The following is a 15102-nucleotide window of genomic DNA, read 5'->3' as shown; positions in this document are numbered from 1 at the left end:
TCATGTTTCATGGCTGTCTGGAGAAGACATTTTGAAGGCTTGGAAGCTGGATGTATTGCAGACTGAGATAGTGAAGGGAATGAAGACATATGAAGTTAAGGCTGTAAAGTAATGCTGAGGTAACATCCATCAAAGTTGCTGGTGAACGCAGCAGGCCAGGTAGCATCTCTAGGAAGAGGTACAGTCGACGTTTCAGGCCGAGACCCTTCGTCAGGACTAACTGAAGGAAGAATTAGTAAGAGATCACATGTCAGCCACGATCTTACTGACTGGAAAAGGTGGACACAAAGATCTTCATGGACTACTCTGCCCCGAGATTTTATGTGATGTCCCTTTCGGTTCGGGAGTGTTTGAAATGGGGAGGGGTGGACAGATGAGTTTAAAGGCAAGATACTCCAGGTGCTGAAAATCTGCAACAAACAGGAAATTCTCTGTATCTCAGGCAGCAATTGTAGATTCCAAACACCGAATCTTCTGGAAACCGATAATATTCTCCTGTCCAGCTTCCTTCCTTTTCTATCTATATTTCAGGAGACCGGTATCCCTTACAAACCCCACTGAATCCCATCGTTTCCCTGCTACATCTTCATGTACATTCCTTCCTGTAGGCTCATAAGACCATAAGATATAGGAGCAGAAGTAGGCCATTCGGCCCATCAGGTCTGCTCTGTCATTCAATCATGGTCTGATCCTATTCTTCCAGTCATCCCCACTCCCTTGCTTTCATGCCATACTCTTTGATGCCCTGGCTAATCAAGAACCTATCTATCTCTGCCTTAAATACACCTAATGACTTGGCCTCCACAGCTGCTTGTGGCAACAAATTCCAGAGATTACCACCCTCTGACTAAGGTGATTTCTCTGCATCTCTGTTCTAACTTGACGTCCTTCAATCCTGAAGTTGTGCCCTCTTGTCCTAGACTCCCCTACCATGGGAAATAACTTTGTCATATCTAATCTGTTCAGGCCTTTTAACATTTGGAATGTTCTATGAGATCCTCCCTCATCCTCCTGAACTCCAGGGAATACAGCCCAAGAGCTGCCAGACGTTCCTCATACAGTAACCCTTTCGTTCCTGGAATCATTCTCAGGAATCTTCTCTGAACCCTCTCCAATGTCAGTATATTCCTTCTAAAATAAGGAGCCCAAAACTGCACACTCCAAGTGTGGTCTCACATGTGCCTTATAAAGCCTCAACATCACATCCCTGCTCTTATATTCTATACTGTACCTCTAGAAATGGATCCCAGCATTGCATTCACCTTCTGCACCACCGACTGAACCTGGAGGTTAACCTTTAGGATATCCTGCACAAGGGCTCCCAAGTCCCTTTACATCTCTGCATTTTGAATTCTCTCCCCATCTAAATAATAGTCTGTCCAATTATTTCTTCCACCAAAGTGCATGACTACACACTTTCCAACATTGTATTTCATTTGCCACTTCTTTGCCCATTCCCCTAAACTATCTAAGTCTCTCTGTAGGCTCTCTGTTTTCTCAATACTACCGGCTCCTCCACCTATCTCTGTATCATCAACAAATTTAGCCCCGAATCCATTAATCCCATAGTCCAAATCATTGACATATGTTGTAAAAAGCGGTGGTCCCAACACCGACCCTTGTGGAACTTCACTGTTAACTGGCAGCCAGCCAGAATAGGATCCCTTTATTCCCACTCTCTGTTTTCTGCCGACCAGCTATTGCTCCACCCATGCTAGTAACTCCCTTGTAATTCCATGGGTTCTTATCTTGCTAAGCAGCCTCTCATGTGCGGCACCTTGTCAAAAGCCTTCTGAAAATCCAAGTACACCATAAGGGAGGGAGGAGAAGATGGCAGCGCGACACAGCGCGTACGGCCGTTCCGAATTGATATCGCTATGTGTTAACTAGGGGGCCATGCACAATCCTGATTTGATGGAGACAGCCGTGAGAAGCACGGAGGAACACCTGGAGAAACTTCTGAAATGCCTGCTTCGCTGTCACTGCTACTGTGCGATTGAGAATCTCCAGAGGGGAAGGCCCCAAATCCTCGGCTTTGCCTATTGCCTGTTGCCGGGGCTGGGGTCGAAGCGCTCGGCAGAGATGGTGCTCGGTGCTTGGTGTCGGAGATCTGGTTGGAGGCTCGGAGTTTTCGGACGTAGTCGGGGTCGGACTGTGGTCGGGTGCTTCCAGGATGCTGCATTGGCAAGTTTGCGGCACTGGAGGTTCACTGTCTGCGTGAGGTGATGGGACTTTCGAGAGATTTTGAGATTTTTTACCGTGCCCTTGGTCTGTTCTTATCAAATTACGGTATTGCTTTGCACTGTTATAACTATATGTTATAATTATGTGTTTTTTGTCAGTTTTTAAGTCGGTTTGTCATGTGTTTCTGTGATATCATTCTGGAAAAACATGCATTACTAAATGACAATAAAAGAGGACTGCGTGTCCTCATAATCTAATAATCTAATCTAATCCTTTGTCTACTCTGCTTGTAATTTCCTCAAGAAGTTGCAGTAGGTTAGTCAGGCAGGATTTTCCTTTCAGGAAACCATGCTGGCTTTGGTCCACCTAGTCATGTGCCTCCAGGTACTCCATAATCTCATCCCTAACAATCAATTCCAACAACTTCCCAACCACTGATGTCAGGCTAACAGGTCTATAGTTTCCTTTCTTCTGCCTCCCACCCTTCTTAAATAGCGGAGTAATATTTGCTATTTTCCAGTCATCCAGTACAATGCCAAATCTATTGATTCTTGAAAGATCATTGTTAATGCCTCCGCAATCTCTTCAGCTACTTCCTTCAGAACCCAAGAGTGCATTCCATCAGGTCCAGGAGATTTATCCACCTCAGACCATTAAGCTTCCTGAGCACCTTCTCAGTCGTAATTTTCACTGCACAAACTTCACTTCCCTGACACTCTTGAATGTCCGGTATACTGCAGATGTTTTTCACTGTGAAGATTTATGTAAAATACGCATTCAGTTCCTCTGCCATCTTTGCGTCTCTCATTACAATATCTCCAATGTCATTTTCTATTGGTTCTATATATACCCTCAACTCTCTTTTACCCTTTATATACTTAAAAAAGCTTTTAGTACCTTCTTTGATATTAGTCACCAGCTTCCTTTCGTAATTCATTGCTTCTTTCCTAATGACCTTCTTAGTTTCCTTCTACAAGTTTTAAAAGCTTCCCAATCCTTTATCTTCCCACTAGCTTTGGCTTCCTCTATGCCCTCTCTTTTGCTTTTACTTTGGCTCTGACTTCACTTGTCAGCCATGGTAGTGTCCTTCTTCCAATCGAAAATTTCTTCTTATCTGGAATATATCTGTCTTATACTTCCCTCATTTTTCGCAGAAACTCCATCCATTGCTGCCTTGCTGTCCTTCCTACTGGTATCCCTTTCCAGTCATCTTTGACCAGTTTGTCTTTCATGCCATTGTAATTTTCTTCAGTCCACTGAAACCAACACATTGGAATTTAGTTTCTCCTTCTCAAATTTCAAAGTGAACTCAATCATATTGTGATCACTGTTCCCTCAGGGTTCCTTAACCCTAAGCTCTGTTATCACCTCCGGATCATTGCACAACACCCAATCCAGCACAGCTGATCCCCGAGTGGGCTCAACAACAAGCTGTTCTAAAAAGCCATCCCTTAGACATTCTTCAAATTCTCTCTCTTGAGGTTCAGTACTGGCAAGGTTTTCCGAATGCACTTTCATGTTAAAATCCTGAACAATTATCATGTCATTGTCCTTCTGACATGCCTTTTCTATCTCATGCTGTAATTTGTAATCCACATCCTGGCTGCTATTTGGAGGCCTGTATACAACTGTAGATGGGTCCTTTTACCCTTGCCATTTCTTAACCCAACCCATAGAGAATCTATGCCTTCTGATCCTATGTCATCCCTTTCTAATGATTTAATATTATTTCTTATACACAGGGCCACACCACCCCCTCTGCCTACTAACCTATCTTTCCTATACACCATGTATCCTTGAACATTCAGATTCCTTTCATTTTCCTAAATAATAGTCTGCCCCTTTACTTCTTTCACCAAAGTGCATGACTATACACTTTCCAACATTGTATTTCATTTGCCACTTCTTTGCCCATTCCCCTAAACTATCCAAGTCTCTCTGCAGCCTCTCTGTTTTCTCAATATTACCTGCTCCTCCACCTACCTTTGGATCATCAACAGATTTAGCCCCAAATTCATTAATCCCATAGTTGAAATCATTGACATACATCGTAAAAAGCAGCGGTCCCAACACCGACCCCTGTGGTACTCCACTGGTAACCGACAGCCAGCCAGAGTAGGATCCCTTTATTCCCACTCTCTGTTTTCTGCCGACCAGCCAATGCTGGAAATCCAGAGCAATGTGCAAAAAATGCTGGAGGAACTCAACAGGTCAGGAGAGGAATATACAGTCTCCAGCCTGTCATTTTCTCATCCTCTCTACGTCTGTTACATTTCGTAATGATCAACTTTCGTTAGAATGAAGGAGATAAATAGTGAATAGGAGTGGTAGCTTATCAGCTTGGTCAGACGTGCAGTAATGATGTCTACATTCTGTCCAGTGATCACCTCTGCTCACTGTGCCCATCAGTAATCTCAGTACGTTAATGAGAGTGATGTTGAAATTATAATATTGAACAAATCATAACACGGAACTTAAGGAACATGGAAACCAATGAAGGATTGGGCAGGAAGAATGCCCTCGGAGGAGGTTCTACCTTTTTTGAGTTTGCCAGTTTGCATCTCCTGTAAAGATGAACCTTAAGTGGGTTTGATGGATGGTTTAACTGGTTTCTTTCGACGGTCAGTGGCCATGTCTTAATGGAGTCACATTCTCATAAGGTAATTTTAATCAGACGTTTAGTTCAGTTTTTGAATGTTTGTGGTCAGCGCAGGAAAACAATGAATTCTCCATGGAACAGGAGTCTGGGGCAGGTGAACTTGCTTCACAAGCTGACTCACCCAGTAGAATTGCGCTTCTTATCAAATCAAATGTCATGGCTAATCTCTCGTACAGTTATTCAAACATATCAGAGATAGCTTGCAGTGAATATCGCTTTGGCCAAATTTAAATGTGTTTAAATTGTTCCTAAAATTAAAAAGAACAACCATCTTTTTCAAATATTTTGTATTATTGAATTCATCTCTGCTCTTGAAGACTAGCTCTTTGTTCTACTGTGAATGCCTGCACAAATAAAATGATCTCAGGTAATGTACTGTATCCATACACGCTTTGATAATAAAATTACTTTGAACCTTGAAGATTGGGATCAGGTTGTTGTTAAAAATTAGCACGAGTCTGATCTGAAAATTGTTTTCGAAGGACCAGAAATGAGAGGGAATGCGTTATGGGAAATCAAATAGGGATTGGACATGTACAGTAAATAGTCAGGCACTGAGGATTATTGAGAGAGCCCTATCAATTTAAACCCTTAGTTCCATGCAAGTGGCAATGTAGGTGCAGAAGGAGTAATGGGGTACATGGCTTGCTTGCCTTCCTAGGCCATGGCATAGGAGATAATAGTTAGGGTACTACATTTCAACTTTACAACACACTGGTAGGAGAGCCGTTGGAATATCATCTGCGATTCTGATCACCTCATTGGTAGGAGAGAATGCATAGGAGATTCACCAGGATGTTTCCTGGATTGGAGGATTTCAATTATATGAAGACACTGGGCTGGCTGGGATTATTTCCCCTCTAGGGATGACCTGATTGAAGCAGGGTAAATCATCAATATCTGATTAAAATTATCAAAACCTCTCTTCACAGATTCCCTCTTCTCCAGCCCTTTACCTTCCCCCGCCCCCCCCCCCAACCTGGTTTCACCTGTCACCTTCCAGCTAGACTCATTCCTCTCCCCCACCCAACTTTTTTTATTCTGGAGTCGACGCCCTTCCTTTCCAGTCCTGATGAAGGGTCTCGGCTCTAAACGTCGTCTGTTTATTCATTTCCACAGATACTGCCTGGCCTGCTGAGTTCCTCCAGCATTTTGCGTGTGGTGCAGACTTTCTAATGCTTATGATCAAAATCTATTGCCCATGATTGGTTATCAAAAAACAGAAGGGCATAGGTTTAAACTGAGAGGGAGGGGATTGAAAGGGGGCTGTGAGGCTACATTTTTACAGAGTGACTGGTTGATATCTGGAAAGCACTGCCAGTGGTGAAATCAGATACAGTTACGATGTTTAGGAAATATGAACAGACACTTGCACAGGCATTGGACAGGAGGATGTGGTAGCCATGTGATCAGTGTAGATGGGCATGAACTTGGTGTGTTGAAGGGCACAATTTTGTTCCACACAACCATCTGAATGATAAGTCCTCTGCTTGTGATTCAGTTTGTTAACACTCCCCAACTGACTTCTTGTTTGCTTTAATTACACCAGTTGAAAGAAGATATTTCTTAACAGAGGGCACACGTCAAATGTTGCCTTCCAATCAGCTGGAATACACAGAATGAAAAAGTGTAATTCTCCAATAGATGGGCAACTTTAGTTCAAATAAAATTTTATAGAAATTTGGTCTATAAAAAATGTTGCTGATTCAGAGTGGTAAACTAACACATCTGGGTCACCTCCTTCACAAACTGACGTAACCAATGTAATTGTACTTCTTATCAGTTAAAACGTTCAGATTAAACTCTTGTGCAGGTATTCAAGTATATCAGAAATAGTTTGCAGGGAATATTCCTTTGGCTTTATTTTAAAGTACCTAAATTGTTTCTAGGATTTAAAGAAGCATTTTTTAACCAAACAAGAGAAAATCTGCAGATGCTGAAAATCCAAATAACACCCACAAAATGCTGGAGGAACTCAGCAAGTCAGGCAGCATCACCATCCTTTACATTATTGAATTCATCTCTGCTCTTGAAGATTTGTCAAAGATGGAAGGAGGCTGTCTGTACTTCCTCTTAACAATTAACACAGATCATCACCTCTCCTTTCTGGTCAGAAGGGAGAGGTGATGCATTATGGGAAATCAAACAGGGCGAGAACATGTACAGTAAATAGAACAATACTGCACAGGAACAGGCCCTTCAGCCCACAATGTTGTGCCAACTCTAATGCCAATATAAACCACACATCTGTGTGCACATGGTCTGTATCCCTCCATTCCCTCTCTGGTTATGTGTCTGTCTAAATGCTTCCTAAATGCTGCTGTTGTATCTGCTTCCCCTGGCAACACATTCCTGGAACCTACCACTATCTGTGTAAAATAAAAGCTTTCCTTGTAAATCTCCTTTAAACTTTCCCCCTTAATTAATTAATATATGTTTATTCATTTAGAGATACGGCAGGGAATATGCCCTACTGGTCCTTCAAGCCACACTGCCCAGTAACCCCCAGATACCTCACCTTAACCCTAACCTAATCCCGGGACAATTTATAAACCCGTGCCCTCTAGTTTATTTCTAACCTGGGAAACAGGCCTATCCCATCTATGCCTCTCGTCATGTCTCTGCCTCCGAAGCTCCTGAGAAAATAATCCAAGTTATTCCAAGCAACACACACAAAATGCTGCAGGCCAGGCAGCATCTATGGAAAAGAACACAGTCGACGTTTTGGGCCAAAACCCTTCATCAGGGCACTTCATCTTGGCCTGAGACGTCGACTGTACTCTTTCCCATAGACGCTGCCAGGCCTGCTGAGTTCCTCCGGCATTTTGTGCGTGCGCTTGGATTTCCAGCGCCTGCAGATTCTCTCTTGTTTCCAAGTTACTCCAAGCTCTCTTATAGCTAATACTCTGTAATCCAAGTGACACACTGGTGAATCTCTTTTACTCCCTCTCCAAAGCTGCCACACACTCCAGATGTGGCCTCATGAAAGCTTTATATGGCTGCAACATGGCTTCCTGTCTTCATGGCAACGCCATGACCGACGGAGGCAAGTATGTCATATTCACAAGAAAATCTGCAGATGCTGGAAATCCAAAACAACACACACAAAATGCTGGAGGAACTCAACAAGTCAGGCAGCATCTACGGAAATGAATAAGCAGACAGCATTTCGGGCTGAGACCCTTCTTCAGGACTGAGCAGGAAGGGGGAAGATGCCAGAATAAAGAGCTGGAAGGAGGGGAAAAGGCTAGCTGGGACGTAATAGGTGAAGCCAGGTGGGTGGGAAAGGTCAAGGGCTGGAGAGGAAGGAATCTGATAGGAGAGGAGAGTGGGCCACAGGAGAAAGGGAAGGAGGAGGGGACTCAGGGGGAAATAATACGTGAAGTTCATCTCCTCACCTGCTTATTACTTCTCCCTGGGTCCCCTGCTCCTTCCCTTTCTCCTATAGTCCACTTCCGTCTCCTATCAGATTCTTCTTTCTCCAGCACTTTACCTTTCCCACCCACCTGGCTTCACCTATCACCTTAAAGAAGTCCTGACGAAGGGCTCCGGCCTGAAACGTTGACTGATCGTTTCCATGGATGCTGCCCGAACTGCCGAGTTCCTCCAGCGTGTTGTGAGTGTTGCTTTGACCCCAGCATCTGCAGAGTATCTTGTGTTAGCTATCACCTTACAGCTGGTCCATTTCCCCTCCCCCCACTCTTTCATTCTGGTGTCTTCTCCCTTCCTTCCTGAAGAAGGGTCTCAGCCCAAAACGTCGACTGTTTACCCTTTAACAAGCATGTCGTATACCTCTTTACCACTCCATCTACCAGTGTTCCAACTTTCAGGGAGCTGGGGACTTGCACCCCGAACATCCCCCAGTACATCAATGCTGTTGCAGGTCCTGCTATTTGCACCATACCTCTTCACCTCCCAAATTTGATCTTGCGTTGCATTCCCCAAACTGCTACACCTCACACTTGTCTAGATTGAACTCCAGATGCGGTTGTTCTGCTCATATTCCCAAATGGATCACAGACAAAGCAAGTCCCACTGCTGATCCCTCCGCACAAGGTGAAAGGCGGATGGGGGGAACCTTGAACTTACAATATTTCCTTCGTGGAAGCTGCTATTGCTGAGCTGTGCATTATATTCTGCTAATAAGCAAAATGAATAGACAGATCAATGAAATAAGATCTCACAAAATGTGATAACAATTCTGCATTAAAACAAAGTAAATCTTGCACCTTATCTTTAATAGGAGATTCCTTGACAGTTTGACATTAAACTTAAAGAATGGCGTTAGATCTTTCTATTCAAAGAAGTATGAAATTAAGGCTTCAGTACATGTTAATACAGCTATTAAAAATGCAAACGGTTGCACTCCAGGCTAGACAGCTGAACTGACTATACCTTTATAAAAGCCAATTACATTCACATTTAAATACAGCGTGCATGAGGAAGAAAATGGGGACAAGCTTCGTTTAAATGTATTCTTCTGAATATTTATTAAACATAATATTGACAAGTAAATCATTTAACAAGTTTCAGTGAGTGCACAAAAGATGAGATTGATTTTGCAATTACCCTTCACGTCCATATCACAGGATTCTTATTAGCTCTGAATATCCTAATTAAATACCTTACACCTCGTATACACTACAGAAGAAACCCTATTTAGACTGCATTTATCCAAATTGAATTCAACAACTCTGACATGTCTAGAGTGCAGAGGAATCTGCTAAGTGGCAGAATGTAGCTAGAGTGCACATTTTACAAGAAAGAGAGTATTTCCTGGACTGTGCCACCAAAGTCAGCCGAAATTGATTACCGCACTAAAAAAATCAACTACCTGTGATAGAATTCCCAAAGCTAGCTGTCTGTAGTTTCACTCCCTAAGTCAGCTGTTGATAAGTCAATCATCAGAATCAGTGCCAAAGTATCCATTCCTAAATCAGTTTGTGATTGCCACTCTCCAATCTGCAACTTACGACAACAAACCCAAAAATCAAAAGTCCTTCAAATTCCAAATTAGCCCCGTGTTGTTGAAATTTCCAGATCAGCTGTCAGTGATTGGGCCCCCAAAATCAGACACCTATAGTTGGAACTCCCCGAGTCATCTCTGTACAACTAACCTCCCAAAATTGCCTATCCAGGATCATGCTTGGATGATTGGGTTCCCAAAGCTGTGCATGAGGATGTCAACAAAGAGAGCTGTTCCACGCAGGATGCACAAAATCCATTGTCTGTAATCACATCCTGAACGTAAACTGCAAGCCATTGTACCACAAAAATCTGTTATAAGACCATGGAACTGGACTCTCTGACAGTGGTGTCTGAAAAGAGGATGCTGTCCAAGTTGCATGCCATCTTGGACAAAGTCTCCCATCCATTACATAATGTACTGGTTGGGCACAGGAGTACATTCAGCCAGAGACTCATTCCACCGAGATGCAACACACTGAGCGTCATAGGAAGTCATTCCTGCCTGTGGCCATCAAACTTTACAATTCCTCCCTTGGAGGGCCAGACACTCTGAGCCAATAGGCTGGTCCTGGACTTATTTCCATCTGGCATAATTTACATATTATTATTTAATTATTTATGGTTTATATTGCTATATTTATACTCTATTCTTGGTTGGTGCAACCGTAACGAAACCCAATTTCTCTCGGGATCAATAAAGTATGTCTATCTATAAGACCATAGGGGCGGAGCTATGATGGTGTTTAACAGCAACTGCGAGTTCATCTAGAGAAACAGCTTAATTTCTAACTTAAATGCCTCCCTTTTCCCTTTATAGGGTGGATGGGGTTCTGTCGGAGACCCTGGCCCAGAGTTACACTCAGACTTTGGTTCTTTGCGGTGGTGGAACCTGCACCCAGGGGCTCACCTCTGGCCTTTCGATATCCCTAGGCCGTGGCCTAGGAGACGAGTGCGCCTTCAGGGTGCTGAGGCTTCGCGGTTCTAAGGATGATCTGGCTCTATGCTGGTGCCGCCAACTGAAGCACTGCGGGAGAAAACGGAACATCGGGAAAACCAGATCGGCTGCTGGGGGCTCCGTATCTGGTGAATCACAGGATCTCTCTCTCTCACTGGTGGGTGACAGTTTGTTGTCGAGACAACTCAGTGGAAAAAACGTGACATGGCAGGCTTTATCATCGCAAATCAGCAAGTTGTTGTGTCATGTCCCCCCTCTCACTGTGAAAGGATGACACCTCTCTGTCCTTTATTGGAGGGAGAGGGAGAGAGAGAGAGCGAGCCTGTGGTATGTTGAATTGTCAGGGTGAACAATTAGCTTTTGTGGTACTGCAGATCACGGTCTACCTTGGGGGGTTTGTTATTGTTTGCTTGGTGGGTGGAGAGTGCTAATGCTTTTTTTGCTGAACTGTGGGGAGGGCAAGGGTCGTTGCTGTTGCTTGTGTGTGGGATGGGGTAGTAGGGGCCTTTAGATTTCTAACATTTTTACCGTCAGTGGGGAGGGGGTGGTCTTGTGTGTGGGACAGGGAAGTAGGGGGCCTTTAGATTTCTAACATTTTTACCGTCAGTGGGGAGGGGGGGTCTTGTGTGTGGGACAGGGGAGTAGGGGGCCTTTAGAGTTTTTACTGTCACTCATTTTTGGGGCGCTCTTGTTTTTGTGGATGTCTGCGAAGAACAAGAATTTCAGGTTATGCATTGTATAATTTCTCCAATATTTAAATGGAACCTTTGAACATAGGAGCAGAATTATGCCATTTTGCCCATCAAGTCTGCTCCACCATTCCATTGAGACTGACTTATTGTCCCTCTCAACCCCATTCTCCTGCATTCTCCCTTGGTGGGAGGATGAGATAGCAGTGCGCTGCGTGTGCGCAGCCCTCCGGTGAAAAATGATATCGTATCCGTTAAATAGGGGCCGTGGACAATTCTGATTTGATGGAGACAGACATGAAAGCACAGAGGAACATCTGGAGAAACTTCTGAAACGCCAGTTTGCTGCTGTTGTTACTACGCAATCGAGAATCTTCCGGAGGGAAGGCCTCAAAATCCCCGGCTTTGCCTGCTGCTGGCGACCGAGATTGAGGTCGAATCGTTTGGTTAGAGATGGTGCTCAGTACTTGGTGTCGGAGGGCTGATCGGAGGCTCGAAGTTTTCGGATGACTCAGAGTCAGACTGTGGTCGGGCATGGCAGGGAGAGTTTTCTTCCTTCTCCCGTCTGCGTGAGATGTGGGACTTTCAAGAGACTTTGAACTTTTTTACTGTGCCCATGGCCTGTTCTTCATCAAGTTATAGTATTGTTGCACTGTTGTAACTGTATGTTATAATTATGTGGTTTTGTTAGTTTTTTCAGTCTTGGTTTGTCCTGTGTTTTGTGATATCACACCGGAGGAAATATTGTATCACTTCTTAATGCATACATTACTAAATGACAATAAAAGAGGACTGCGTGTCTTCATAATCTAATCAAGAGCCTATCAACCTCAGCTTCAAATATACCCTATGATTTGGTCTCCGCAGCTGTCTATAACCACAAACTTTACACTCTCTGGCTAAAGAAATTCTTCTTGTTCTAAAGGGATGTCCCTTTATTCTGAGGTTCTGCCCTCTGGTGCAAACTGACCTGCCATTGGAAATATCCTCTCCATGTCCACCCTATCTAGGCCTTTCAGTATTCAATAGGTTTCAATGAGATTCCCGCCCCCCCCCCCCCCAATTCTTGTAAACTCTTGGGATTACAGGCTCAGAATCATCAAATGCTCCTCATGCATTAACCCTTTCATTCTCAGGATCATTCTTGTTAACCTCCACTGGACCATCTCCAATGCCAGCATATCCTTTCTTAGATATGGGGCCCAAATCTGCTCACAATATTCCAAGTGAGATCTGACCAAGCCTCAGCATTACATCCTTGTTTTATTATCTAGCCTCTTGAAATGAATGCCTCCCTTACTCAACCTGCTAGTTAACCTTTCGGAAATCCTGCACAAGCCCCGCTTCCCCAATCTTTCCTACAGTTATTCTATCTCCAGATTGAACTGCGATCTTATTCCCAAACACAGCTGCCACCTGAATGCATCCTCAAAACTGACAATCCATGATTCCAGCTCCGAAATCATTACCCATCATTACATCCAAATTGCAACTGTTAATTATGATATCCTCAAAATCGGTTGCCCATCATTGAATTTGCAAACTTAAGTATCCATGTTTGCAATCCCAAAATCAACTGGCTGTGAGAGGATTCCCAGGATTACCGTGTACGACATCGCATCCCAGCATCATTTGTCTGCGACTGCTGAACCTAATTCAGCCATTCACAATTAGGTCCCTCAAATCAGTTGCCTGGAACTAGACTTTCAAACTTAGCTCTCTGTAGTCGGACACCCTAAACATGTTTCTGGTGGTTACACCCCCAAAACTAAATATCAGTGATTACACTCCCAAAGTCGGGATTCTGTACTTGTATCTCGTAACTGCACAGACAAAATACATTGCACTTTATCACATTTCAAGACTGCACTCAGAATGAGCTGTCTGTAGTGCATCCTGCTATTCACTGTTCCTCAGCAGATCCACAAAGCCAACATTTAAGGACTGGGATAACTTCACTCAGCTCAACTCAAAGCTGATTCTGCAAATCACAGATTCACTTTCAAGAACTCTGCCACTCACATTCACAACACTATTTATTTATTATTTATTTTATAGAACATAGAACATAGAATAGTACAGTACAGTACAGGCCCTTCGGCCCACAATGTTGTGCCGACCCTCAAACCCTGACTCCCATATAAGCCCCCACCTTAGATTCCTCCATATACCTGTCCAGTAGTCTCTTAAACTTCACTAGTGTATCTGCCTCCACCACTGACTCAGGCAGTGCATTCCACGCATCAACTACTCTCTGAGTAAAAAACCTTCCTCTAATATCCCCCTTGAACTTCCCACCCCTTACCTTAAAGCCATGTCCTCTTGTATTGAGCAGTGGTGCCCTGGGGAAGAGGTGCTGGCTATCCACTCTATCTATTCCTCTTATTATCTTGTACACCTCTATCATGTCTCCTCTCATCCTCCTTCTCTCCAAAGAGTAAAGCCCTAGCTCCCTTAATCTCTGATCATAATGCATACTTTCTAAACCAGGCAGCATCCTGGTAAATCTCCTCTGTACCCTTTTCAATGCTTCCACATCCTTCCTATAGTGAGGTAACCAGAACTGGACACAATACTCCAAGTTTATTTGCACTATTTGTCCTAACTTGCACATTGCTAGTTTGTCAGTTTTTGTTTGTGTACAGTCTTCATAAATTTGCTTTTTAAATTTTTTCCTGTAAATGCCTGCATGAAAAATGAATCTCAATTTAATTTGCCTTTGACTTTGAATTGCTGAAATCCACTTTCTGTACTTGTGTCTCCAAAACAAGTTACCTAGGTTTACATCTCCCCAGTCAAGGGTCCAAACTTTATATTTTATACTTTATTGTCACCAAACAATTGATACTAGAACGTACAATCATCACAGCGATATTTGATTCTGCGCTTTCTGCTCCCTGGATTACAAATATTAAATATTAAAAATACTTAAAATAGTAAAAATTTGTAAATATTAAAAATTTAAATTATAAATCAAAAATAGAAAATAGAAAAATGGGAAGTAAGGTAGTGCAAAAAACCGAGAGGCAGGTCCGGATATTTGGAGGGTACGGTCCAGATCCGGGTCAGGATCTGTTCAGCAGTCTTATCACAGTTGGAAAGAAGCTGTTCCCAAATCTGGCCATACGAGTCTTCAAGCTCCTGAGCCTTCTCCCGGAGGGAAGAGAGATGAAAAGTGTGTTGGCTGGCTGGGTCGTGTCCTTGATTATCCTGGCAGCACTGCTCCGACAGTGTGCCGAGTAAAGCGAGTCCAAGGATGGAAGATTGGTTTGTGTGATGTGCTGCGCCGTGTTCACGATCTTCTGCAGCTTCTTTCGGTCTTGGACAGGACAACTTCCATACCAGGTTGTGATGCACCCTCGAAGAATGCTTTCTACGGTGCATCTATAAAAATTAGTGAGGGTTTTAGGGGACAGGTCAAATTTTTGTTTAGTTTTCTCAGGAAGTAAAGGCACTGGTGGGCCTTCTTGGCAGTGAGCTCTGCTTGGTTGGACCAAGTCTGTCATGGTCCCATCTGGCAATCCCCCACCTTGCCATTTACCTCAAGATTTGGGCCTCGACAACCTCATTTAGATTCCAATCATTCCCAGGTATCACTAACTACACGCACATGCTTCCCATCAAGCGGCAGGATAAAAACCCTGCCG

This window comes from Mobula birostris, chromosome 5 (assembly GCF_030028105.1).
Source record: "Mobula birostris isolate sMobBir1 chromosome 5, sMobBir1.hap1, whole genome shotgun sequence".
NCBI classification, from domain to species: Eukaryota; Metazoa; Chordata; class Chondrichthyes; order Myliobatiformes; family Myliobatidae; genus Mobula; species Mobula birostris.
This window is presented reverse-complemented; position numbering follows the sequence as displayed.